We start from the raw sequence: 27,446 nt of genomic DNA, 5'->3' as shown, positions 1-27,446 counted from the left end.
TAGGATAGGTTTTGGAGATTTAGTTAGTCGGGTTTGAGGTTGCACGGGTTTTAATAGAGAGACGTGGAAGACCGGATGTATCTTCATGTGCGGGGGCAAGTCCAACTTGACCGCTACTGGGTTTACTATGGTAGTGATGGAATAGGGACCAAGGTATCTTGGGTTGAATGTGCGTGGCCCTTTTAGAGGTAGATATTTGGTGGATAACCAGACTTGATCCCCTACTTGATATTGAGGGGCTTCCTTCCGATGTTGATCTGCTCCTTTCTTGTATTGTTCTTTAGCCCTTTGAAGGTGAGAAACAGCTTCCTTAAAGGCTTGGGTGATTGTAGAATGCAGGTAGTCTACTGCTGGTGTTTCAAGATCTTGGAGGGGATCCAACTCCGAGGTTCGAGGGTGACTGCCGTACAAAAGAAAAAACGGGGTTTTCCCAGTTCCCGAATGGACAGAGTTATTGTAGGCATATTCGGCTATCCAAAGGATGTCTTTCCAAGTTTTTTCAGTTTGTTGCAGCATGCAGCGTAAATACTGTTCCAGAGTTTGATTGGTCCTTTCGGTTTGTCCGTCGGTCTGAGGGTGGTGACTGGTCGATAGTCTCACATCAATTTGAGCCGACCGACAGCAACTTCGCCAAAAATGAGAAATAAATTGACTACCTCGATCCGAAATTAGAACCGAAGGAAAACCGTGCAGTCGGACGATGTTTTCGAGAAATTCTCGGGCCAGAGTTGCTGCTGTTGGCAAGCCTTTGAGCGGAATGAAATGCGCCATCTTGGAGAATAAGTCCACGATTACTAGAATCGTATTGTATCCGGAGCATGGAGGTAGATCGGTGATGAAGTCCATAGAAAGCGTATGCCAAGGGCGAGGTGGGATGTCAATAGGGCGTAAGAGGCCTGCTGGACTTTCCCTTTTGACTCTTGTTTTGGGCGCATACTGCACAGGACATTATAAAGTCTCTGATATCTTTTTTCCAAGACGGCCACCAGAAGTAGCGCTTGATCTTTTCTGAGGTCTTGGCCATACCGGGATGTCCTTCCATTAAAGAATCGTGATAACAAGAGATTACTTTTTTCTGTAAATCTGTGCTGGGTAGGTATAATCGTTCTTGGAAATACAATAAGTTGTCCTTTACTGCAAAGTCCTTTCCCTGCAGATGCCAATTCTGTATGTCTGCTGGAGTGACAAGTTGCCTGGCTTTATCCTTAACTTCCTCTATGGATTCTGTGGCGATTACACCCAGAATTCTTTGTTCGGGAATGATTGGTACAGGTTTAGGGTTGATCAAGTGTTCTTCCACTCCCATCCGAGAAAGGGCATCAGCTTTACCATTCTTTGTACCAGGTCGATAGGTAATTATGAAGTCAAACTCGGCAAAGAATAATGCCCAACGGAGTTGTCTAGAGGATTGGGCTTTTGCGGTTTTCAAATATTGCAGGTTTCGGTGATCCGTAATCACAGTAACGGTGTGTCGGGCCCCCAGCAGATAATGCCGCCAAGCCTTAAAGGCAGACTTGATAGCCAGAAGTTCCTTGTCAGTAATCGTGTAATTGATTTCAGGAGGCGAGAATTTGCGGGACCAAAATGCCACGGGATGCAACTGATTGGTTACCGGGTCCTTTTGTGATAGAACTGCCCCCATGGCAAGGCTTGAAGCATCAGTTTCCACGATGTAGGGGAGTTCGGGGCGAGGGTGTTTTAAGATTGGTGCAGAGATAAATTTAGTCTTCAAATCCTGGAAAGCTTGTTCCGCCTCGGTAGATCATTCAAAACGTTTGTTTTTCTTTAACAAGGCAGTGATGGGCTGGACTATTCGAGAGAATTTGGGGATAAACTTGCGGTAAAAGTTAGCGAAGCCTAACATGCTTTGCACACCTTTTACGGAGGATGGTGATGGCCATTTGAGAACTGCATCGACCTTCTTTGAATCCATACGCACTCCGCCAGGTGATAATATGAATCCCAAGAATTCAACTTCAGTCACGTTGAAAACACATTTTTCCAACTTAGCGAAAAGTTTGTGTTGACGCAATCTTTCGAGGACCATTTTCACGTGTTTCCGATGTTCAGATTCCGATGAAGAATAAACGAGGATGTCGTCAATGTAAACAACAACACACACATCTATGAGCTCTCTGAGGACATCGTTCATAAAATATTGAAAGGCGGCCGGGGCATTGCAAAGTCCGAAGGGCATGACCTGATATTCACATAGCCCATACTTGGTGCGGAAGGCCGTCTTCCATTCATCGCCCTCTTTTACTCGTACCAAGTGGTAAGCTCCTCTAAGATCCAGCTTTGTATATATGCATGCTTTTCTGACTTGGTCCAGGAGTTCAAGGATCAAAGGTAACGGATATCTATTCTTAACGGTGATCTGGTTCAGGGAGCGATAATCTATACAAGTTCTAAGGTCTCCTTCCTTTTTTGGAACGAAGAACAAAGCTGAAGAAGCAGGGGACTTGGAAGGTCAAATAAACCCATTTGCCAGGTATTGATCCAGGTATTGTCGAAGGTGAAGGTTCTCAGGCTCGGTGAGGGCATAAATTCTACTACAAGGAGGAGTAGATCCAGGTATCAGGTCTATCTGGCAGTCATAAGACCTATGAGGAGGTAGAGAGTTAGCCTGATCCTTCCAGAAAACATCTTGGTATTCTAGGTATTCGGGAGGTAACTGGGGAGTCTCTGAAGAAATTGCTGCCAGTGCAACACCAGGTGGAGGGTGACAAGTAGAGAAACATTCTGGAAACTGGACCGTTCTTGCTCGCCAATCGATCAGAGGATTGTGTTTCTCTAACCAAGGTATTCCTAGAATAATCTGAAACTGAGGGGCCTTGATCACATCGAACACGATCTTCTCATGGTGTCCATCTTGACTTACTAGCGTCACCTCTTGAGTGGTATGCGCTACTGGCCCGGAGGCTATCTCCGTACCATCCACCGTAGTAATGACGTCCTTTACAGCCTTGGGACAAAGAGTTAGATTCATCCTCAAAACCATTTCATGATCCACATAATTGCCGATGGCACCGCTGTCGACGTAAGCTTCAATTGCATGTAATCGATCTGGATTATCAGGGCTAATGAGGACCATAGGTATCACGAAATGCGAGGTCACGGAACTGGTTTTCACGCTCGGCAAGAGGACCTCTATTCTTGTCGGGCGAGGTCGTTTCCCTGCTCAGAGTTTGTAACTTTGGTAACTGCAGCTCCTACTGCCTTCTTGGCAGGTTTCACCGGACAGTCTCGAAGAAAGTGCCCTGAGTTTCCGCAATAGAGGCATAATTGCAACTGTTTTCTCCTTTCCCACTCCTTTTGTGTTAGAGGACCTTTCAGACCCCCTATTTGCATGGGTTCCCCAGAGTCTACTCCTTTGGAAGGAGTTGGCGGTTTGGAAAATACTCGAGCATCAAACTTGGAACGATCGGCCTTCCTGTTCTGCAGTCTGTGATCTATTTGAACGACTAAGTCTATATAGTCCGAACAATCTTGTGGGGGATTCACTACTTGGGCTAACACATCTTTGAGCTCTCCACGTAGACCTCTATAAAACAGCGTAATCCTTTTGTCCTCAGGCCATTGAGTTTCCACTATCAGTCTGTTGAAAGACACAATATAAGCCAAAAGGTCTTGATTACCTTGTCGCAACGAAAGAAGCTCATTGTCCAAGGCCTGCCCCTGTGAATGTCTTGCGAACAGTTTTTCCATACTGAGCTGAAAAGCTTGAAAATCATGGAGGACCGGATCATCTTGATTTACTAGAGGGATCGACCAGTCTGCCGCATTGCCACTAAGGTACGAAAGCACGAAAGCTACTTTAGCTTGATCAGTTGGAAAGGCTGCTGGCCGGCATAAGAAATGCAACCGGGACTGATTGATGAATACTGCAAACCTCTTTGGGTCACCAGAAAATCGTTCGGGCGGAGCCAGAGGTACATTCCCAGGTAGGTTGATCTGCACTGGATTCATAGAGGATGTAGAAGGAAGATTTCCCCCAGATGCGGGTAACGGGGTCTGTCCGGCTTGTGACTGTAGCAATTGTCTAGCGAGATCATCTGTTCGCTCCTTGGAAATAATCAGTTCCCTTCTTAGAGAGTTTGTTTCCTGACGGGCTGCATGCACTTCTGCCCTTAGTTCCCCAAGTAACTGGGCTAGCTGGTCGGTATCCGAGGTTTCCATAGCGCCTGGACGGGAGTTTTGTGGTAGGCTTTGCGTTCTGTAACGCTCACCTGATTCCCGTAGAGGCGCCGGTCTTGACTGGGCGTATACCGTATCTTCAAAGGTGATGTGTAACATCGGCTGGCTCTTTGGGACCTCTGTGCACTGTATGTCTGACTCGAAGGGTAAGATGTCTTAGGTAAGTGAACGCCGTGCTCTCCATCTGCCTCGGGGAAGGGTGCTGTAACCAGTTTCTTCACTGGATAAGGGGAGCAGGCCTCTTGACTTCAGAGGACTGCTGTCCGTCGTTTACTGCACGAACGGTAAGTTTCGAGTAATTCTAATGTCTTTAAAGTCTTTAGTAATGATGTTTCTTGTTTTGCAGGGTTCCGGCGATGGCGGATGACGGGCTGAAGTGAGTTGAAGATGGAGCCCGTGTGATGAATAGAAGCGCCTGGAAGCACGTAAGTAAGCGCTTGTTGCCTGCTTCACGATGCGCTCTAACTGTCTTTTTATTTTGCAGGTACAAGTTCGGAGCGGCTGCAGGGTGCCGGAATACCCACTGGGTTAGATGTGGAAAGGAGTAATGGCACGTGAGTATTAAAGTTCCCCAATGTCTTTAAACGCACCTTGTTTTGTCTTTCAGATGCGGGATGCAGCGCCGAAGGCCTCCGGAGCGTGCGAAGAGTTGGTAAGCTTTTGTCTTTCAGATGCCGGAATGCAGTGTGAAGACCTCCGGAGCGCACGAAGAGTAGGTAAGCCTTTGTCTTTCAGATGCCGGAATGCAGCGCGAGGCGTTGGTAACAGCCGATGGACCAGGTAAGTGAAGAGCTGTCACTGAAGACCGTAATGCTAACCTGTTCTTTCTTGTCTTTATAGGTGTTGCTGAAGACTGGATTCAGGATGGTAAGCCTTTTTCCTTGGGCCCAGGATCAGATGCAGAAGACACAATGAGCGTTCTGCTGCAGAGGATGCAGAATAACGCAAAGCAAGATTCATCCATAGGGTGTGGTTTAAATAGCCTCCTGTAGTGCTTAGGTGTCTCCTTCCACAGCCACGCCTAGGTAAGAAAAGAGTTCCTGCTTTCCAGAAGAGTTCCAGTGTTCTGAATCTAGGGAGTGGCTCCTGCCCCACCCAACAGGAAAAGTAGTTCCAAACAGAAGAGGATCAGAGGCTCAACTGGCAGGCAAGTAAGCAGCATGGTCTGCTGCAGGTAAGTCCACCCAAGCATTATGAGCCCGGCGCTTCCAGCGCTGGGACTGGGCATATTTATGAGCCTGGTGCCACTGGCGCCAGGACTGGGTCCAAAAGGTCCCAATTGGGACTGGTTGGCACTCGGAACCTGGGTTATGGATCTGCTTCCAAGGGAGTTGGGAAAACCCTGACCTTTTGGAAGCAGAGATCATGACAGGTCCTAACCATCTTTTTGGATGCCCCTTCACTAATCAACCAACCCCTCCAGGTTGCCTTCGCCGCCTCCCATACTATCTCCCGGTAAACTTCTCCAGTATCATTCAGCTCAAAATATTCTCTGATTGCCGTTCTCATCTCCTTCTTGAAAACCGCATCCCTAAGTAGGGAGTCATTACATTTCCCTAGGGATTCCCTGGGTTTTAGGCCAGATATGCTGATGTGTGACCAGACCAGGTTGTGGTCCGACCATCTGACTGGGCGGACCTCACAAGCGTCCACTCTGCTCATGTACTGGTGCTCCGTGAGAACATAATCTATTCTCGTCCTAGTGCCATGGACTGCAGAGTAGAAAGTATATCCTTTTCTGATTGGGTGTCGCTTCCTCCATATGTCCACCAACCCATGCTCCCACATTAGATCCTGGAATCCCCCATGTGGTCGTCCCCCTCTACTGCCTAGCGGGATGGTCTCCCCACTGTGGTCCAGTTCCCGGTCAGCCCACATGTTAAAATCTCCACCCAGGAGAAGGAGCCCTTCCGCTTTGGCCATCAACTCTCTCACAGCTTCCTGAGTGAATTCCATCTGACCCACGTTGGGGGAGTATATGGCTGCTAAGGTGACTCTGGAGTTGTGCAAATTGCCCGACACCACCATGACCCTCCCATCCGTCTTTCCCCACCAAGATAACTCTGTGAGCTTATGGTTCCTGTGTAATATGATTCCGACTCCGCCTCTCTTTGTGTGGCCGGATGCCCAGAAGGTCTGGCCCACATGAGATCCTGGGATGGCCCTCTCCTTTCCATTCACTGTTCTAGTTTCTTGCACGAAAAGAACATCTACTCCCGCATTCTTCAATTCCCTCCCCAGAAGGGAGCGCTTTGCTGGGGAGTTAAGCCCCTTAACATTAAGAGAGCCCACCCTGAGTGTCTCGACCCGGCCCTTCCTCTCATTGTCTGCCATTAAGACTTTGCCTTGTGTTCGTTGCCCTCCCGGTCCTGTGGGGGCTGCTCTATTCCCTTTTGAAGCTGGATCCATGCTGAGCCCGAAAACCCCTACCCCAACTCCCTCCCCTGCCCCCTCCCTCCTCCCTTCCCTGTTCACGACACCTGCCAACAGGCAAGCCACCAGGGGGAATGTACTTCCGTCCACCGCAGCTCCCTAGGTGAACACTGTGTCCCCGGCCGGGATTGCTTGACTATTGCCCTTACACGCCCTGATGGTGTATCTTTATTCACTTAGTCGTCTCTTTCATTCATCGTCGGGGTATTTAGTTTCTTGAATTTTCTCCTGCCCTTTGTCTTTTTCTTTGTGGACCAGGGGCCCTCCGGTTCTCTCCTGGTTTCTGGTAATGCCTGTACAGCCTCTTCGTTTCCTTCCTCTGGGGCGTCTCCCTTAAGCACCTGCAGCACTTGTGAGGCCTCTTTGCCATTAATCACTCTGTAGTCTACTCCGGCTCGTTCGAAGTAGAGGGCAAATGGGACCGACCATCTATATCTTATGTCCTGGCTGGTGAGCCACTGGGTGAGTGGATGGCACTCTCTTCGGCAGGTGAGCGTGAGGGTGGACAGGTCTTGGTAGATCCTGATTGTGTCCCCTTCAAAGATAAAGTTCCCCAGGCTTTTTGCCTTCTCCAGAACCTCCATTTTCTCTCTATAGCGAAGGAACTGCACCACAATGGTCCTTGGGCCTCCCCCTCCACCACCTCCACATCGATGTGCTCTTTTCAGTTGGACTTCCTTGCCCCCCTCTAATGTGAAGAGTTGGTTTATCAGACCTTGGACTTTCCTCCCCACGTCGGCTGCTGTCTCGCCCCTTTGCTGGGTCACGCCAATGATGCGCAGATTATTTCAGCGTTCCCTATTTTCAAGGTCGTCCATCTTCAGGATTATGTCCTACTCCCTTATTTCTAGGTCTGTTAGCCTCGACTCGTATTTCATGTCCAGCAGGTCTGTCTGGAGGTGGTTATTTTCCATTCCTTCCATTCTTTCTTCCAGGGTGTCCACTCTCCCTCTGAGATCTACTATTGAGGCCTGTATATCAGTGCGGATTGCTTTATTCTCCTGGAGAATGTCCTTGAGGTCGTCCTTAGTGAGCGCTGAGGAGGGGGGGTCATTTCCTGTGGGCATGGTGGCTCTGTGAGTCTCGCTCGGGGCTGTGTGTGACCTGCGAAAGCGTTGAAGAGAGAGGATTGCCCTGGTGGATGGAGCCTGCTCCAGGATTATGCTCTTTATAGATGCACCTTGGTGTGGTGACGCTATCTGGACTCTCCTAAGTGGGTCTCAATGCTCCACTCGGTGGCCCCAGCCCCTCTATGTTTCGAGGGGACAGTATTCCTGTTTGTGGACCTTAATGTTAGCCGGGGCTCTGTGAGAGTGCCGGAACTTGCGAGCGGGGGGGTTGGCCCTCATCAGAGCGTCCCCCCTGTCCCGCTTTCCCCCTGCAGTCTTCTCACCTCTTCCTAGTTGCTGCCTCTGGGTCGGGCCCCGCCGGGTGGCTGCCGGGGCCTGGTGTGCGTCTTTCGTGCCCGCGGAGCCGACATCCTGGGCCCGGGCTCCTCCTCTGTGGACACTGCCGTGTACTGGTCGCCGTTCAGGCTTTCCCGCTCTGGAGGCAGGTTGGGGGGTTCCTGTCACAGTTCGGGTGGGGAGCTCTTGGGATCCTGCAGGGCGCTCCCCTCCACTTTCGTGCTTCGGCGTGCTGTGCATAGTGGGGGGCCCGGGCTGGGCTCCTCTCCGCCCCCGGGCCCGCGTGGCACCTCGTCTTGGCTTGGTCCCTGTAACGACACCCTCTGCTCGGGATTGTGCGCATTGGGACGCCACCTCCAATGCCCGACTTCTGGATGCGCTTTGTGGGAGCGGGGGGAGGCCTCAGTATTTCGGGCTTTCCAGAAGGCCTCTGGGGGTCCGATGTCGCTGTGGAGCGAATTGCCTCCGGGGTCCTGGGTGTATAATGGACTCCGTTGCGGGTGCCCTCCCGATAACCCCCTGAAGGAGCTTCGCTCCGAATCGGCATAGGGGTGAGCACCTGAGCCTGCTCACTTCGTGGGGCCGACTACTCGAGCACTGGTGTTCTTCGGCCCCGTTTCCTACTCCCAGCCGCCGGAGATTGAAATAGCACACTAGGCCCTGCAGTGCTGGCAGAGCGCAAGCTTCACACGTCCGTCATGCTCCGCGCCCCGTGGCGGTCTTGGAGTGTAAACTTTTAAAATGAGTTTGAGGAAGGTTGGCAAGGTTGTGGTTTTGTTGTGCAGGACATTTGAAAGCTAGTTTCAACCAGACACAGGTTGTCATATAATTGTGCTCTCCATCTCACCATATTAAATGGGCAATAGAATGTGTACCTGAGGTGTTTTCTGGGCCACACCAACAGTGCTTGTAGGAGATGCTTAAAACCCTCAAGCACCTCAAAACCTTTCTCTTTGCTTCTGCCTTTTCTCCTCCTCTCCTCTGCTGACCTCCTGGCTGAAACCTGAACTACACTGGCTACCTGGACACCCTCTTATCTCGGGCCCAGGTCCCTCTCCTGCCAGAGTCTCACACCTGCACTTCCCCCCAACCCGGCAACCCCCACACTTGGGGACTGTTTCTGTATCCCTACAGTCTCCCTACCAGCCCCTGGCACTGGATGTCCACACTTACCCTTGCACTTGCCACTTGCTGGCTGCTACTTACTTATTGTTATCTTCTTGTATTGCACTGTTCCACCCACCTTCCCACGCACTTGCGCGATCTGAATGCCACCTGTCCTAGTAGGATCGTTGTCTGTCCTCCCTTTGTTCCCCTCCCTTGCCTCGTCACGCCTTGAAGCACCTGTGCATAGGCGTATTATAAATGCCATATCATATCATATCATATCATGATGGGTAAGGGCAAAGATGCTGACACCTCCTGGCGCAAAAAGGCACAGTAGGCAGAACCGCTGGCGAGAATGAGTGCAGTGATGGCAGCCATCTAATACACAGCAGCAATAAGCACACTGGAAGGACAACTGACTAGAAGAGTAAAAGAAACAGATACAACATGTCCTAAAACCGGATGTTATTTTACTATGGGGCAATAATACAGGAGATTTATTTTATGGATACGTGGATGATTTTCCGGTAGTCAGGAGCTGGTATTTCTCCATTTACAGCCATTGGCAATTCCATGTGTGGTTGATGTGTGACTAGATGGACCTCACTAAAAGAGAGAGTGTTTGCCTTGGAAGCACTAAGCATCTATGGGTAAAATAGGGATGATAAATCACTCAGTAAGCAAGAAGGAAGTCTGACCATACCATGTCAATGCATGACTTTCGACTCCAATTGGACTCACCAACATAGAGAGCAGGAGACAGTGTTCCATGTGAGGGGTCAGAAATGAAAGCCGGACACAAAGTTGTCATGTTTTTGGTAAAATACCTTTATGAACATAAATGGGTTTGGAAAATGCCTCTCTAACCCTGCTCTAAGAGGGATTTCCTTACCAATAACCAAAAACTAAGGATCTGTCTTTGTCAGGATGTCAGAAATTAAAAGCAGTCTTTGTGTCCAAACGTTCTATCCTGACCCTCACACTACAAACTAAATAATAAAGTGAGAAGGGAAATGTCTTTAACCTGGTATTTGCAAAAAGTGTTCATAAATGAAAATATAACAACTCCAACACAAAGATTCTCCAAGGTAACACAAACTTGTTTCCAGAGGGTGGTTCCCTTCCCCTGGATTCTTCAATGGGATGGCAATGTCTCTTGTTCTAACAGTTCTTTGTGTCTTACCTTAGCCCACAACAATCCTGCTAGGTACAAAGCTGTTCACCGTTGTGATTTCCTTCTTTAAAAAGTTCCTTATTTGTTCAATCACACACTGTCCTTTCTTGGGACTTCTGTGTAGGTTTGCAATTGCCTGGCATACTCCCCTGCCAGGACTTCTCATGCACTTCCACCTGCCTGGGATACTTCCTTGCCAGGACTTCATAAACACTTCCAAGTGCCTAGTGTACTTCCTTTCCAGGACTTCCCATATGCTTGCACTTTGCGTGGTTTACTCGCCTGCCAGGATTTCCTATTTCCATATATGTGTAACAGTTTCTCTTCACATTCACAAATGTGTTTCTTTTCCTTTCAATGTTCACTTTCATGCACTTATACATTGTTTGGCGTTGCATTTATATTCTGCCTTTTTGATTTACAAACAATCTTCTTATCGTGTCTGTTTTTGTGGTGTAAAAACGTCTGAATTGTGTTTGGCATGTATGCCGAAATGCCCCAGGGTCCCCACTTCGCTTGGGCTGACTCACTGGCTCTTCCTGGCATTGTCAGTCTCAGTCACGTTTACGTGGCACAGCTCTGCTGCTGCCTTCTACTCTGGAGTGCCTTGACGTCTCTCCGCCTTTAACCGCGGTCCCGCTCCTGCACGCCGGCTCGCCTTCAGGTCTCGTTATGGATAACGCTGCTTCCTGCAGCTGCCGAATGCCCAGGAATTGTTTCGTGGTCCCTGGTGTTTCTGCGGCCCTGCTTGCTCTCGCAACAATTCTTTCCCTCTTTGCTGGCAAGCCCTTGGCTCCTCTAAACTGACTCGTGCCTCCAGCTTGCACGCGCATCCAAGGGAGATGCAACGTCTTCTCTTAAGCTTCTTCTCACATTTTGGTTTCCATTTTTAAATGTCCCACGTATAGGTGCTTTCTCAAAACAAATAGCACGATCCTTGAGCTTGGGGCTCCTGCTGCTTTGCATCATTTCCTTCATCCTCCTCATCTCAGTACTTCGGTGTTTGTGGGAATTGGAGTTCACTGGTATCAACTGATGCACATTACTTGGAGAACCTCTCTCAATGATTCCATATGAAGGATCAGTTCTATATGAAGGGAAATTAGAACTGAAAAAGGTTTTCTGGGAGCTTTTATTTTTCAGACCATGATTGGGAGTTTGTCTAAAAGATGTTGGGAAAAGGTTTCTCTATTTTCCCTAAGCGGGTGTGAGAAACCTGAAGGTGTCTCACCCGCTAGCTCCCGGAGATCTGTCACCCAGGTGGCTAGGACACGACCATCGCTATTGAATACAGTTCCTGGGGGTGGACCAGTGTGGGAGGATCACCTGGATGGTCTTCGGGGAGTGGAATTGGGACACCGAAGGGTGAGATGCGGTATCCCCTTCCTTATGACACATATTCCCCATCCTGCCCAGTAGGATACTTAGACACTCTACCGCTGCAGCCCCCTTTTCCAACACAAATATTCTTTCACAGCGTGAACGACAACGGACTAATACCCGAGCCGCGTTTACCTGACATGTCCCAATGCAAGGATCAGGCAGAGTCAGGCAATTACCGACAACTACACACACCTGACTACCCTTTTCCTTCCCTATAGGGATAAAAGACGGAGCACAAGAGCACACTACGAGCAAGGCCGAACACACGATAAAGCAGCCATATCTGGACAGCAGTTCAAACGGAGGAGAAAGGCGGTGAGACCTGAAAGGCCGTCAAGGAGGGAGTTGCCCTTGCCCTTTTCAATCCAGACTAGCAAAGCCTCAGATGAAAGGAACATAAGACCGGGAATCGCAGCTGGCAAATGGTGTGACAGATGTCAGCGGTACATGGCAGCCTCCCGCACTGTTAGCCAAGGTGGAGAGGCGCTGTTGCTATTGTGGTACCATCCTTGACTCCAGTGACAAAGGAACCGCCAACGAGTTCAGCACAGACGGTGAGTTGAAAGAACCTGATAGTCGACCGGCCTGTGTTAGGCTCAAGGTTTCAGTTGCAACATTAAGAAGATAAATAGACAAGAGGTATTTTGTGAACAAACTTGGCACCAGAGATAGAGTGGTCCAGCGTCAAGTGGGCACTCAGTTGAAGGTCTATGGCTGGTACCCCTCTCCTAAACAAAGAGACTGTTGAACATTGTGAGTAAAGAAACTACAAGTACCAAGAGGCCATAGGGAAGGCCGGTATAAGGTGTTAAGGTGGTCATACAAAGCTCAAGCCAAATTCCTTGTACAATCAAAGGACCTTGACACATTGCAGACGTTTTGATATGTGAAACAGGCGTTCATGAGGGGAACGCCGGGTGAACTGTGATGATATGAAGCCCGCGCTTGCCGTAAGTTAACAGAGTGACCCAGCGAGACAAGCTCGCCCTTCGGAAGTCTCTGTTTAAATTGGCAAGCGCTCTGGTTGGTCTGAGCCCAACTGAGGGAGGCTGATGACTGAGAGAAGGATCAGAGCCCGGCTGAGGGGGATCCAAGGATGAAGGGTAATCACTGGACGTAAAGGTTAACAGAAGGAACTTTTGTTTTGTTGTTCTGAAGCAAGAGACTTTGCATGAGAAGAGACTTGGGCAAAGAAGGCCCTGATACTGAGAAAAGAAACTGTACGTTTATGCTGGGGAAGCCCAGGAGAGTGCTGTACACAAGAGTCTCGCCTTGTCCCATGCTAAAAATGTGGGGAAGGGAGACCCCGGCCATAACATCCTGATTTATTATTTTGGGAAAACTTCTTTCTTTTCTTGTGAACATTATCCCACACTATTTTGTAGCATAATAGTAAGGATTGGCTATAGGTTATTTGGTAGTGGCCCTTTTTATTTTACTAAACTCTTATTAGGACTGTATTATTATTATTATTTGATGGTTGTAGCTTGCTCCCATCTTAGATTTAGGTTTAGATTATAGGTTTATCTCACCCATTGTACAGTTTAATGAACCCCCTTGAACTGTGATTACTTGTGTCTGTCTTAATTTGATGCCATGCCTTACAGGGGGGACAGTCGAGTGGCAATAGGCCATTCGGGTGTTGGGTGTAAGGGAGTCTTCTGATGGACAAATGGGGATACCATGTCTCATCCAATGAAGTCATAATATCCCCCGGTAGTTATCTCCACCATGTGATCCTCCCTCATATAGCCGCCCCCAGGGTCAGGATCAGGTAGCGGCTGCTGTCCCCTGGCCACATGGGAGGAGGTCACCCCTGTGGAATCTGTGATGACTCCATTGGATTCATCACATCCAAGAGAGTATTACGTCTCTGGAGATGATATTGGGATTACAGTTTTCTGGCTGGGTTGAAATTAAATCAAACGCAACCATTCAGATGGACAAAATAGAACTGGGACCTCCACATTATGGCATTCAATATGTGGTCGAGCATTATTGTGGTACGGATAAAGTTTGGTTATTAGTGTTTAAATTAAAATGTGACCCTGCACAGGGCTGTAAATGTGCTTTAGTGAGTACAGTAGGGGAAGCAGAGGACTGGTCTGGGGGCTCAATGTGGTACTGTGTGACAGATTACCATTTGGCAAGTGTGTTTAAAAGACCAGGCTTTTTTGATTTGTATTAATTAATAAAATGATGCAGGTAATTCAATCTCTGAAAGGGTAATCTGCTGATGAGATTCCCCTTTCATTAGCTCAATAAAAAAGCATAGTGTGTATGTGTGCCTTCCTGCATCAGTATCCTGATCATTAGCTCCTGCTTGCTATTCCACTAGCAGTATTAAAATAATAGCGGGTCCCCATTGTGGACAGTTATGGTAGGGGTCATCGAAGTGAAACACAAATAGAAACCACGCTGCTGATGCAAACATGTTTTAAAAGACAATTTAATTAATCCTTTAACTATTGTGTGTATCCAAAAACAGATATCACCTCAAAGTTTTCCCATTAGGAATCTTAATGGAAGCATAAGGGACAATATTTTCAAAATAGGGATTTATTTTTCAAAATTTAGCTATAAAAACATAAGGAAGAATAAAAAATATAAAAAAACATCTATTCAAAAATAACCCTTTAGAGAGTTAATATGCAAAAAGTATCAGATACAAACAAAATCAATCAAAAACAGAGATTACAATAGAAGACACAAAAAATGCGCTCAATACTTTTTTGTACAATTATCTGATTTGTTGGTTTTTGCAGGTCTGCCTACGTGTATGAACACATCATATTCAACTATAACGTAGGTTGTAGTAGAGTGCAATATCCAGAGAGAGTCTTTGTGGACACTCCTAACCCGAACGGCACGAGGGCGCACACTAACCAGAGTCCAAAGTAAATCCTGGGTGAAACAGCAGAGGGTCCAAAAAAATCCAGAAGGTAACCAATGGAGAAGTCAGGAGAGCGTTCGTGAGGGGTGCAGTAGAAAGTGCCTTACAGCATGAGGGAGGGAGTGTTTGATGAAGAAAGGTGAAACCAATAAACAGACAAACGATGGGAGTTGCAGGGACCAGCACGGGAAAGAAGTGCTCGTCAGAATGGCATCCAGCACTCGGTAAGCAAGCGTTGACACACGGAGTGGGTCCAGAAATCTGGGTACATCAGAACAGAAGGACAAGACCAGTAGAATTGCTGTGGATGCAGAAGCTAGGAGTCCGGTAACCAAGGGGGGAGCTGCGAAGGGCGTCAGGCGTCGGAGCATCAAAGGGAACTTCCAAATACCAATCCGTAGAAACGAGCCAAGTCAAAAAACCAGGGATAAGTTGATAATTAGTACAAGCGCACTCTAAACTAAGTGGGAAGTAACTCTGTTAAGGAGCACCCGGGCCATGGCTTGAAAGAGTTAAGCAGCTAAGCAGCATGAGGACGCGAACGGCATGCTACATGCGTGTCACGAGATAGGTTGCCGAGGATTGCTGGGGGCTCTGGTCCGTTTCTGAGCGTGGATAGTGTGATGCTGGGAATGATGCCAGGGTAGCCTCCAGGTGTTTGTAGGCATGCACAGGCGCCGCCATATAGGAACCTGAGCCGTGACAGTTGGTGAGTTGCGAAAACTGTCACAGCACCTGATTTGCTGGTTTCGAATCCAGCAATTCATTGGTCCAGAAATATCATGTCCACACATACGAGCACTCCGATGTGAAAATAGTCATTGCTACATATGTATTCATTATTCAGTATGAATTGAACAGACAGTCACAACACCAGGTTTACTGGTTTCAATACCACTAGCAGTAAGCAGGTTCAGACTTCACTGGTGCCGATTTGACAGCTGCAGTTACAGCCAAGTCTCTGCAGCACATGGGGATGCATTTAAGATATGCACCCCTGTACCAAAACTATGATGATCATAAGTAACCCAGGCTGGTGGTAGGGTAAACTCTAAAGATAAGCTATGCCTAGGTTAAGGCATGCTACTACTCATGATCATTGCAGCTACATTCTATTTGATGTCAGATGTGCATCAGCTCCAGTGAGCCAGCTCAGCTGTGGAAGGTGATGTGTATTCTGGCAAGACAGGCTGAGCCTACAAACTGACAGGACAGGAACCTGAATGGCCATGCATCTTCTTTGATCTCTTTTTGAGGGTAGGTAACGCCCTACCGCAGAGAGAGCTTCACCACAGTCAGCTATCCTGGACCCAGGCATCAAAGGAGCCTACCCATTCAAAGGGAGTAGCCTCACGCCAGGGTGCTGCATTTCTAAAGGTCTTTTGATTCTAGTGAGAAGGGAAGGGGTTGGGGATAGAGTAACCAGGAGGACTCTGTACAGTGGAGGAAGACTTTCACCATCGTGTTTCTCTCTACCTCGCTATCTCTCTCCTTCCTGTCCCCTCCTCTTCTTCTATAGAAAAGCACTTTGGGTGTATGTATTTATGTATGTATTTGTATTTAAAAACTAACAGGCACACCCCGGGAGACTGCCACGGAAAGCTATAAAATAATTTAAACTGGTACGTTTTGAGAGCTTTTCCAAAGCTAAAATTATCTGTGATTTCACAAAGCTGGTAGGGGAGAGAGTTCCATAGGGAAGGGGCAAGAATAGAGAAGGAGCGCCCTTCAGCTTGCTTCTTGCAATTTTCAGGATTTTCAGAAGGAGTTGCAAGGACGAATGAAGAGGTCTTGGGGGGGTATAGTGAGTCAGTTTCGATTTGAGGCAGACAGATGCATGGTGCGAGGTGTGATACACAGAATCTTAAAGTTAACGTGGCTTTTCACTGGCAGCCAGTGAAGCTGCTGAATTAAAATGTGACAGCCTGGAAGCTTCCAGGGCTAGACATGCTGCTGAATTTTGCAAAATTTGCAGATGCTGAATTAAGAAATCAGGTTGACCAAGATAAATTCTAATACAATAATCAAGAAATTCCATGATTGATGAAGTCACAACTGTGGAGCGTTGCTCACATAGTATGAAAGGGAGGATCTTTTTATCTTTTTTAGAAGTTTCAGTTTGAGAAAGCCAGAATTGCAGACCCAGGAGATCTGTGCTTCTCCAGAGCCGGAAGGCAAGAGTTGTATTCCAAGACTTTTAAAAGATGCACTTGGGCGGGATAAGGCCCCAACGAAGCAGTCCAGTATTAAGAATTCCAGTCCATATTGGAATTGGAGGAGACAATCACAAGAATCTCTGTTTTGTCCCTGTTTCATTTTAGCCAGGTACTAGACATTCAGTTACTGATCGCAGATATACACGTCCTCAGTTTAGGAGGAGGACCAGATTTGTGTGAATAAAGACGAAAAATCAGCTGGGTGTCATCTGCATATGTGTAGAAATGCACACCATGTTCTGCAATGAACTCAGCCAGATGGCAGAGATAACGGTTAAAAAGAAGAGGGGAAAGGGAAGATTCCTAGGGAACACTGCATGTTAAAGCTACAGGCGAAGGGCGGGAAGGAACAAGAGATACCAATTGAGTGCAATCTGTAAGAAAAGAGGCAAACCAAGATAAAGAAGAACTAGATATGCCCGATATTTGTAGATGGCGGAGAAGAATACTGTGACCCTTGGTATCAAAGGCCGCCAAGAGGTTGAGGAGAATCAATACACTGACCTCACTGCAGTCCTGAAGCAGAGCCAAATCATCCAAGATGAAGATCAATAATGACTTTGTGCTCATCAGCGGTCTAAAACCGGATTGGAAAGGGTAGGGTGCAAGAGGTGGTTTGATTCAAGAAAGCGAGAAAACTGAGGTGTGATAAGGGTTTCATATGTTTCATAAGAATTGGAAGAAAAGATATAGGACGATGGTTAGGTGGGAGAGCAGGATCCAAGTGAGGTTTCTATAACTCCTGACAATGGTTTTCCCTCCCAGTGCCAAGCCCTTTTTTGGTGATTTCACAATGTCGCAATTCAAACCCTTGTAACTTTATTGTTACATGTGATATCTTGGCCAAATTTGGCCCTTTTCTTTCCACGTGTAGGCGGTCATAACGCCACCAAGAAATCCTAGTTTTTTTGTATGGGGGTGAGAGAAAATAACCAAAAAGAGAGCAAATTATACGTTTTTTCAAAAAATGCCAATAAGATGGTGTACAAAAAAACCTGTGTTTTTTTCCTTGTAAGAGCTAGGAGCAAATGGTTTGCTGTTCTGAATTCGACATTTTCCAGGCTTTGACGAACAGGTTGAGTGGAAACCAAAAAACATATTTTCATAAGGTTACCATAAGTTTGGTGAGATGTAGGCGATTTTACCCTTTTTTTCCAATAGGACATGTGTGGACGGAATGGAAGAGGAGGGTAGGAAAGCTGAAAGACATACATTTCTGAAAAGTAGACAAAATTCCAAGTTTAGGAAGCAGTCATTTGCACAGGTCAGGCAACCACTATGCCAGTAAAATTACCATTGTTTAGGGACAAAATGACAGAAAAAAGGTATGTGCTGGACATAGTTGGACCTGTAAGGTAATGACTTCCGTAGATTTTGAGAAAAGCAATGCACAGCTACATTCCCCTACTCTTCTAGTTAGGAAATCACACATTTTTTGTAATGTTTCACAAAACAAGCAATACCACAAGCCAAAAACGGAGCCATGGTACACATGATTTTTATGCTGATGGCCTAAACAGACGTATTTAGCATGTATAAATAAGGAAAAAAAAATGTGGTGCAGAATGGCAAGCATACATTTTTTGAAAAGCACCAGCAGACCTTTTGAAGGGTAGGTGACTTTTGCAGGTTACAAAAGCGTGCAGTGCCTAAAGCAGAGACTAAGGGTCTCATTACACGGAAGGTGGTAAACCATGGTGCTATTAACACCATGGTTGCCGCCGGTACCATACCAGTACCACCATGGAGAAAAGGGGAATTACCACCCCATTCCAAGGTTGGCGGGCGGTAATTCCCCCTTTCTCCATGGCCCTTCCCCATTCCCATTTTTGCCCCATAGGGCTTAATGGGAATGGGGAAGGCAGTAATTACGGTACCGCAAATTGCGGTACCGTAATTAGCACCAAGGTCCTTTTGCGGGTCCCAACTTTAACAGCTGGTCTACACCAGGCGTTAAGGTCGGGTCCTGCAAAGGGACCTCGTAGTAAGGCGGTAAGGGTTAACGGTCACTGGTACCCTTACCGGTGACCGTTAACCCTTACCGCCTTCCATGTAATGAGGCCCTAAATGTAGGTTACGTTTGGGAAATGTGGGAAATGAAAGGGTTGTGTAACAAAGTGCAGTAGCAAATGTATTAAAACGTTATGAACACCAAGAGAAAATAACAAATGTCCTACCAGCTCACATTCCCACAGGTGTACCGGCGTAAATGGTAGCTCAGATGTGGGGGTGCACCTACCTGGGCGCAAAGGGAGAAGGCCAGACCACTGGTACATCAAATGCCCTGGGGAAGCCTGGATTTGGCTTTGTGGACAACCCACAGATTTGGGATGGGGTGTCACAACCACCAAGGTCACACACTACTTCTTTAATTCACTCTTAAACATGAACCTGAAGAAGATGGAACTTACCACAGTGCTCACAGTCACTCCTTTGTTACATACATGCCAACATTCACACGTACCTAAGAGGGAGTTTTGAGAGAGCAAATCGGGAAACGTAGTTTTTCCCATAGGAATGTATTGGCGCTGGAATTATCTTAGGCGGGAGAACGTGAGAAAAAGCAATATTTCTCACTGAAAAATGGGGAGGGTTGGCATGTATGTCGTTATGTGATTTCTCAGGAAACCCTACGCTCCCAGTTAGACATTTCTTGCAATCTGATCAGAGGCACATTTTGTGTCATGTCATACATATCCTGCGATGATGCCATTTTGCTGACTATTTTTGAAACTTGAAAATTCCTACCTCTTTTTGGTCACAGAATGTTGGCAAGTATGCCAAAGTGTGTGCTGGGTGCCCCCAACAACTGTCAGATGGCCTTTGTGATCCCAGGTCCAGCCACAACAAATGACACACGGCAAATAGAAAAGCCCCACCAGGTGAGCCAGCCTCCAAAGGGTTTCCTGCTAAATTAAGTGTAGGTAGGTGAAAACGTTTTTGCTATCTTAATGAACCGTGGGGTGGGGTCTTTCAGACCATCAGTGCCAAAAAATATGGCTAAGCAATTGCAACAGGTCATTAAAAGTCCTTGCCAACGCGCGTCATTGCATGACAAAAAGCAGCCATAGCAACCCTATCTGGCTATGGGAAATAAATAGGCTATCCTGCAGTCTCCCTCCCACGCGCTGGGTGGTGCTATAGCGCTCCCTCGGACACCCCTCCCACCCTCATGCTCTCTGATCAGCTGATCCAATAGTTTTCAATGTCCGAGAGACTCCAGCCCTGGAGCAGCTGCAGGGTAGGTGGGTGTCCACAAGAGGGGAGGAGAGGGGCTGCCTGGCCAGGGGTGATACCGAGACCCCGCTTCTAGTCTGTCGCTAGTGGGGCTTTAGAGAGGGTCCATGGTGGGAGATAAATGCGCGTTCGTTTTCTGAAACTTATGCATGGGAGTTCGCTGGGGAACACTGCCGGAAGCGGGTGAAAGATGCAGACGTGAGAAACGAAAGTGAAACTTAAAGTAGGAGGGGTTTAGGGGGAGAAATCTAGGAAGAGAAGAGCGAACAGCTCGAGACGGCTGAGTGAGAGGAAGAAGGTGAGAGGTTAGGGGGCTCCTGAGAGGAGAGCGAGAGACCACGGAGCAGGAGGAGGGGGCGGCGCTGACGGGGACAGAGAAGGTGGGACAGGGACACGAGACTTCGCCAGTAGTAACAAGTCACAAAGCAGCAGAGAAGGCGAGGAAAGGTTTCTGGGAAATAGAAACTGTAAATGACGAGTCTGTCCCTTTCCTCGCCTGGACTCTCATAGTGTAGCTCGCAACCGTGCAGAGATTAAACGAGGGTACTGCCTACATTCTGACACGTACATGCTACTCACCTTTGAACTTTACCACGATATACGTTGGTTCGGGTTGTATGCTTTCCACGGGTAGCTTTGGGAAACGACATTTTCACTAATAATTGTGGCACTGTTATGTAATATTTGGTATCCCGTACCCCCTGTCTTCGGCTGTCTTCGTAGATCGCAGACCAAAGTAGGAGAGTTCCGAGCCTCGGTATGGGGTACCAAATGTTGCACAACACCGTCATAACGCCCGAGTTCTATATTGTCCAGTCGGGAGTATTCAGCATTGCCAGAGAGGCTGGGGGACAACCACGGTGAAACTCCTGCTACTTTCCCCTCAAATGCAGAGCACGCATTTCCAGGTTCTCATTCGCGCCCAGAAACCGCCCACCCCTGCCCAATTTTTTTTTTGGTAACATTACTAGTGGCATCTCGCATTTTAACACACAAAAAAAACAACGGCAGATTCATTACAGATGCAGGGAACTCATCTATTAGAGTCCTGTCCAGGCGCTCTGGGGCAAAAAACATGCACATCAACTAATCTGCATACGGATTGCCTCGACCGACATTACTTCACAGAAAGCACATAGCAAGGAGCATCATCAGTGTTTTATACTTGGAGGCAGAATGCAAGTGACTTTAGAATAAGTTGTCATACGTAAGCCAAGTGGCAAATAATGTTGTGCTGCAAAATACCAAAATTGCACTGTTATATATGGAGCAAGTTGGGCTTTTTACATTTTTTTTTTAGATAACAGCATCATATATTAACACATAAGCTTTGAAGTGAAACACTTAGAGAGCTGCAGATAAGACACAGTCTGATTTCATGATCTGCCCAGGATCACACACTTTGGTTAATAGTGAAACCGGGATGGAGACAATTTAAGCAGCTGAGCACATCTTCACAGTTTTTGTTTATTTAGATATTTATTAATTTTTCCCTTTGCGTTTCATGTGCTTAAATAATACTTTATTTATATCAATGCCTTGGAAGCAAACTACATTACATAAACTTCCCTTTCATTATTAACTTTACACTATATATCATTATAGAAATATGTTGAGCAATAAGAGGATGGATTTGGGTTTATTCTCCCCTCCCTGCATGCAAAGTCACAATAGCATCATGCAGATTAATGTGAGCCTAACAAATCCCCCTTGGGTAAAGCCATAGTCATTATTTCATAAAGCCTGTAGCATCATGCAACCTTCTAACACCTGATCACTCCCTGCCATGCACATTTCTAAAATGACAAAAGTCCCTGCTAATAGTACCCCCTCCCTCTCAATAGTGCCTAATGGCTCACATTGAAATGCTCTGTTGACACAGAGCAACTTGCGAGCCCCTCTGCTGCTGCCCTGAGCTCCTTGGAACATTGTCCTGCCAGAGGTTTCGGGAAGGGTAAGGTGTCCTGCTGCCAGGACAATTACTGCGCTGAGCAGGAATTACTGAGCACACATTGTCCTGCCAGTGGGACACCTTTCTCATTGGGCACCCTCATTGAGGTGCCGAACGGGAAGGGTGGCCCACTGACGATGGTCAGGCTCTAAAAAGAGCCTGTGGGGCGGCAGCATGCCCCCCCCAACCCCTGGCTCGGCGGTATGCCACTGTTACTTGATCAGTCAGCTGAACTGCATTGAGTTAAATGAAACTTAGTTGGTTATATGGTTATTGGTAGCTTAAAAAAATCACAGCTGCCAACACTTGGTGGGTTATTTGGTTATTAGTAGCAAGCTGCCAACAGTGATGGAAATGGGTACACAAACTACGCTTGGAAATTGAAAAAATACTCTGAAATACTACCTCCTTAGGGAAATTGACCCGATAGATGGGTTCACTGTAGAGGGTGTTGTGTAGCGATGCAGTCATCATGGCAGGCACGTAAAACACATACAAATAATATTTCATTTTACTGGATTGACATGAAACGCAGATAAATCCCACAATAAACGAGACTGACAATATATATATTACACATCTCATAGCATAGTGGGAGTAATTGTGGTGTTTCCCTTCTAAGAACATGTATTGCCCCACTAAGGATGTCAAGAGAGGTATAGAGTCAAAACCTACCCTTGTTCTAGGCCTTTGACTCTAATCCTCTCTTGACATTCCTCTCTACACCCTCTAGAGTCAGGCCCCGCACAAAAAAGAGGATCTCGCCCCATTTTCTCATACCCTCTAAGGATGTGTCATGACAGCCTCATACCTGACTGGAAGAAGGAGCCTCCGCATGCATGTGCAATACCACGGTGGTAGACTAAATGTAATGGCACTCTGTCTCTGTGTCTCACTGTGTAGGGCCTGCAGGCCTACCCCTTGTGATCATAGGCCTGCGGCCCTGCTAGTCTGGGTGCGCTCTGGGTGCCCCAGACCAGCATGTGTAACGGCGTGCCTCCAGGCCACTGGCCCTCTGTGTGATCGCAGAGCAGCTGCTAGTCCGGGAGCCTACGGCAGCTGCCGTCTTGTTGTGTGACCACGACGATCAAGGTGATCCCTGCCACATTAATTTTGTGTTGGTGCCCCGAGCACCTGTTGGGCTGCCTCAGAGTCACAGTGCACATAAATTATGTACTCCACTCCCCAATTCAAGGGATAGTTCAAGCAGAGCGTTGTTAAATGTTACCCCTCAAAAACAAGGGGATACCAAATATTACAACCCTATATTAGCCATTATATTTGTAATCTTCAAAAAAAAGTATGGGATGGCTTCCAGTAGCAGCTGTCGCAGTGAAGGATTATGATGTACTGCCCTCCCCAATGCAATGGACAGTTCAAGCAGAGCATTGTTAAATATTACCCCTCAAAATCCAAGGGGATACCAAATATTACAACACTATATTAGCTGTAATATTTGGTATCCCCTTCAAAAAAATGATGAGATGGCTTCCAGAAGCTGTCACAGTGTAGGCTTATGATGTACTCCCCTCCCCAATGCAAGGGATAGTTCAAGCAGAGCATTGTTAAATATTACCCCTCAAAATCAAGGGGATACCAAATATTACAACACTATATTAGCTGTAATATTTGGTATCTCCTTCATAAAAAGGATGAGATGGCTTCTAGAAGCTGTCACAGTGAAGGCTTATGATGTGCTCCCTACCCAATGCAAGGGATATTTCAAGCAGTGCGTTGTTAAATGTTACCCCTCAAAATCAAGGGGATACCAAATATTACAACACTATATTAGCTGTAATATTTGGTATACCCTTCAAAAAAAAGGATGAGATGGCTTCGAGAAGCTGTCAAAGTGTAGGCTGATGATGTACTCTCCTCCCCAATGCAAGGGATAGTTCAAGCAGTGCTTTGTTACCAAATATTACAACACTATATTAGCCATTATATTTGGTATCCCCTTCAAAAAAAGGATGGGATGGCTTCCCGAAGCTGACACAGTGAAGGCTTATGATGTGCTCCCCTCCCCAATGCAAGGGATAGTTCAAGCAGTGCGTTGTTAAAGGCATGGTCTAGTAAACATTTTTATTTAAAAAATAGATAGGCAACATAAAAAAAAAATACTAGCATTCTCTTTTTTAAAACTTCCTATGTAAAATTTTGAGCTATTCAAGCTCAAAATTCGCCAAAGCAAGCACATGGGCGCCTCCATTTTGTGAAATGGATGCCCTCCTGTGCTGGCTTTTGCTTTTGCGGCACTAATGAAGGAAAAGCCAGCCAGCTGTAGTAAACAAAAGCTACCGCTGGGTGGCTTTCCCTTCATTAGTGCTGTACACGGAGGACGGGGACCGGAGACCAGAGCAGGAAAGCTGCAGCTGAATCTCGGTAAGTGCTATTTTTTTTTTTTTTAAATAAGCACTAGCTGCAGTTTTTTTTCTAAGTTTTCTGGGCTGGAGGAGCCCGGAAAACTTAGAAATAAAACTGCAGCTTTAAAAACGTTGTATTTATGTTTACGGTCGCTTTTAGGAGCACCGGAGACCCAAAGCGAAAGCCACGGCAGGCAGAAACACAACACGGTTGTGTTTACATGCCGCAGTGGTTCTGCCTACAGCTGATTTCCCATTTGGGGCTGTCGTGCTCCCCACGGGGGGCCAGAGATCCCCAAATGGGAAATGCTAAATGCTGCAGTGTTTCTGCCTAAATCTGATTTCCCATTTGGGGCTCTCGGGCTCCCCACGGGGAGCCCGAGAGCCCCAAATGGGAAAGCAGATTCAGGCAGAAACAACGCGGTTGTTTTGGAAAACGCTGCGGTTTTTCTTTCCGAGTTTCTCAGGCTCCTCCGAGGCAGAGGAGCCTGAGAAACTTGGAAAGAAAAACCGCAGCGTTTTCCAACACAATAACGTTGTATTTATGTTTGCGGTCGCTTCAAAAGCGACCGCAAACATAAATACGTTTTTAAAGCTGCGGTTTTATTTCTAAGTTTTCCGGGCTCCTCCAGCCCGGAAAACTTAGAAAAAAAACCCCAGCTAGTGCTTATTTTTAAAAAAAAATAAATAGCACTTACCGAGATTCAGCTGCAGCTTTCCTGCTCTGGTCTCCGGTCCCCGTCTTCCGCGTACATCACTAATGAAGGGAAAGCCAACCAGCGGTAGCTTTTGTTTACTACAGCTGGCTGGCTTTCCTTCATTAGTGCCGCAAAAGCCAGCACAGAAGGGCATCCATTTCACCAAATGGATGCGCCCATGTGCTTGCTTTTGCAAATTTTGAGCTTGAATAGCTCAAAATTTTACATAGGAAGTTTTAAAAAAGAGAATGCTAGTATTTTTTTTTTTATGTTGCCTATCTATTTTTTAAATAACATTTTTTACTAGACCATACCTTTAAATGTTACCCCTCAAAATCAAGGGGTTACCAGATATTCCAACACTATATTAGCTGTAATATTTGGTATCCCCTTCAAAAAAAGGATGAGATGGCTTCCAGAAGCTGTCGCAGTGTAGGCTTATGATGTACTGCCCTCCCCAATGCAAGGGATAGTTCAAGCAGTGCTTTGTCAAATGTTGTCCCTCAACATCAGGGGGATACCAAATATTACAACCCTATATTAGCCATTATATTTGGTATCCCCTTGGCTTCCAGAAGCTGTCACAGTGAAGGCTTATGATGTGCTCCCCTTCCCAATGCAAAGGATAGTTCAAGCAGTGCGTTGTTAAATGTTACCCCTCAAAATCAAGGGGATACCAAATATTACAACACTATATTGGCTGTAATATTTGGTATCCCCTTAAAAAAAAGGATGAGATAACTTCCAGAAGCTGTCACAGTGTAGGCTTATGATGTACTCCACTCCCCAACGCAAGGGATAGTTCAAGCAGTGCTTTGTTAAATGTTACCCCTCAAAATCAAGGGGATACCAAATATTACAACCCTATATTAGCCATTATATTTGGTATCCCCTTCAAAAAAAGGATGGGATGGCATCAGAAGCTGTCACAGTGAAGGCTTATGATGTACTCCCCTCCCCAATGCAAGGGATAGTTCAAGCAGTGCGTTTTTAAATGTTACCCCTCATCATCAAGGGGATACCAAATATTACAACCCTATATTAGCCATTATATTTGGTATCCCCTTAAAAAAAAAAGGATGTGATTGCTTCCAGAAGTCATTGCCTTAATTTGGCAGTGCCTCCATCTCCTGTTGTGGGAGCCCAGGTGGTGCTCTCTCTGGTCGTGGGCGACTCCTGTTGATGTCTTGCCTCTGTTTCGGCCTCCAGTCACCCTCTAGGTTTCTTTCCACCCAGCTCCATGATTCACTGGGACCCGTGAAATGCACTGCCGTACCATTGTGGTATATTTTCAGTTGTGCTGGGAACAGAAGTCTGTATTTTATGTGAACAGCTTGAAGGCGTTTCTTGACTGGGTCGAAGGACTGCCTCGCTTTCTGGCCCTCCCTGGTGAAGTCTGGGGAAAAAGGCGATTCTGGAGCCATTAAATGTTATGGAGCCCTTAGTTCTGGCCATCTGCAGTATGGCGTCCCGATCTCTATAGTTCAGGAGATTTGCTATTACCGTCCGTGGGGGAGCTCCGGGTATTTGTCTGCCCGTTGGTCAGCATGTTCAACTGAGAAGAATTTTGGTAGGGTCTTGAGAGCGAATAGATCCGCAAGCCATTGCTCTAGGAATAGCTCTATGCTTGGGCCTTCGGAGTTTTCAGGCAATCCAAGGATCCAGATGATGTTCCGTCTTGCTCTGCCCTCACCCTCTTCCACTCATTCTTCCAGTGCCTTGAGGCGTGCCAACGCTCCAGTCATTTGGTGATTTACAGTCCTCAGGCTGTCCTCTGTTTCTGACATGCGGCCCTCTGCTTCCCTGGTACGAGCCGTGAATTTTTGCAGCTCATGACGCAATAGCGACACCTCAGTACTTATGCCATCCATCTTTTTTTCCATAGAGGTCCTTGAATTTGTGATAGCATTCATGATGTCTTTAAGGGATATATTGTCATCCTTCGGTCCCAATGCATCGCCAGAGTTGCCCTGCTCCTGCGGGGGAACTTGGGTAGTGATTGTGTACTGCTCCATTTTGCTCTGCGTTGTCACGTTCTTTGCCCTGTCTTTCCCCATGGTGGTCAAGGCAATGTTGATTTGCAGTTGCTCCCTTCCCTCTCAGCCGATGTTTGTGCAGCTGTTTAGGTCAGTGGGGTGCTCGCTTCGGGCGCAACGATTCGGCAAGGCACCATCCAGTTGTTGCTGTTGGTTCAGGATCTTGTGGATACTGGTCAAGTGGTTCACCAGAGACACTTGTTCCGCCTTCGCAGGTGCACTGTCCAGCGTTTATTACCAAATGGTGCTGTCCGTGACCACCCGGCTGCGGTACTCCGAAGACGGCAGAGCCACAAGCCTTGGCTTCTATCTCGCTAGGGAGGTGCCATTGTAATCTCTTAACACCTCTTCC

The 27,446-nt window shown here is 47.0% G+C and overlaps 1 protein-coding gene across 6 annotated transcripts in view; it reads left to right on the top strand.

Annotated features, from left to right (window-relative positions):
- Window positions 1-19,988: 19,988 nt before the first annotated feature.
- Window positions 19,989-27,446, top strand: part of RNF31 (ring finger protein 31) — a 915,252-nt gene continuing 907,794 nt past the window's right edge. For 2 of the 6 annotated variants that reach the window (XM_069633999.1, XM_069633993.1), the window contains exon 1: window positions 20,276-20,344. The gene's annotated coding sequence lies outside the window, so the exon portion shown is untranslated. Of the gene's footprint in view, window positions 20,055-20,275; window positions 20,345-27,446 lie in introns of those variants that run through there. The other 4 variants (XM_069633995.1, XM_069633998.1, XM_069633996.1 and 1 more) reach the window with 4 other exon arrangements.

This window comes from Ambystoma mexicanum, chromosome 13, assembly GCF_040938575.1.
Source record: "Ambystoma mexicanum isolate Mex_15411 chromosome 13, UKY_AmexF1_1, whole genome shotgun sequence".
Lineage (NCBI taxonomy): Eukaryota > Metazoa > Chordata > Amphibia > Caudata > Ambystomatidae > Ambystoma > Ambystoma mexicanum.
The sequence above is the reverse complement of the archived record's forward strand: the minus strand, read 5'-3'. Positions and strand labels throughout refer to the sequence as shown.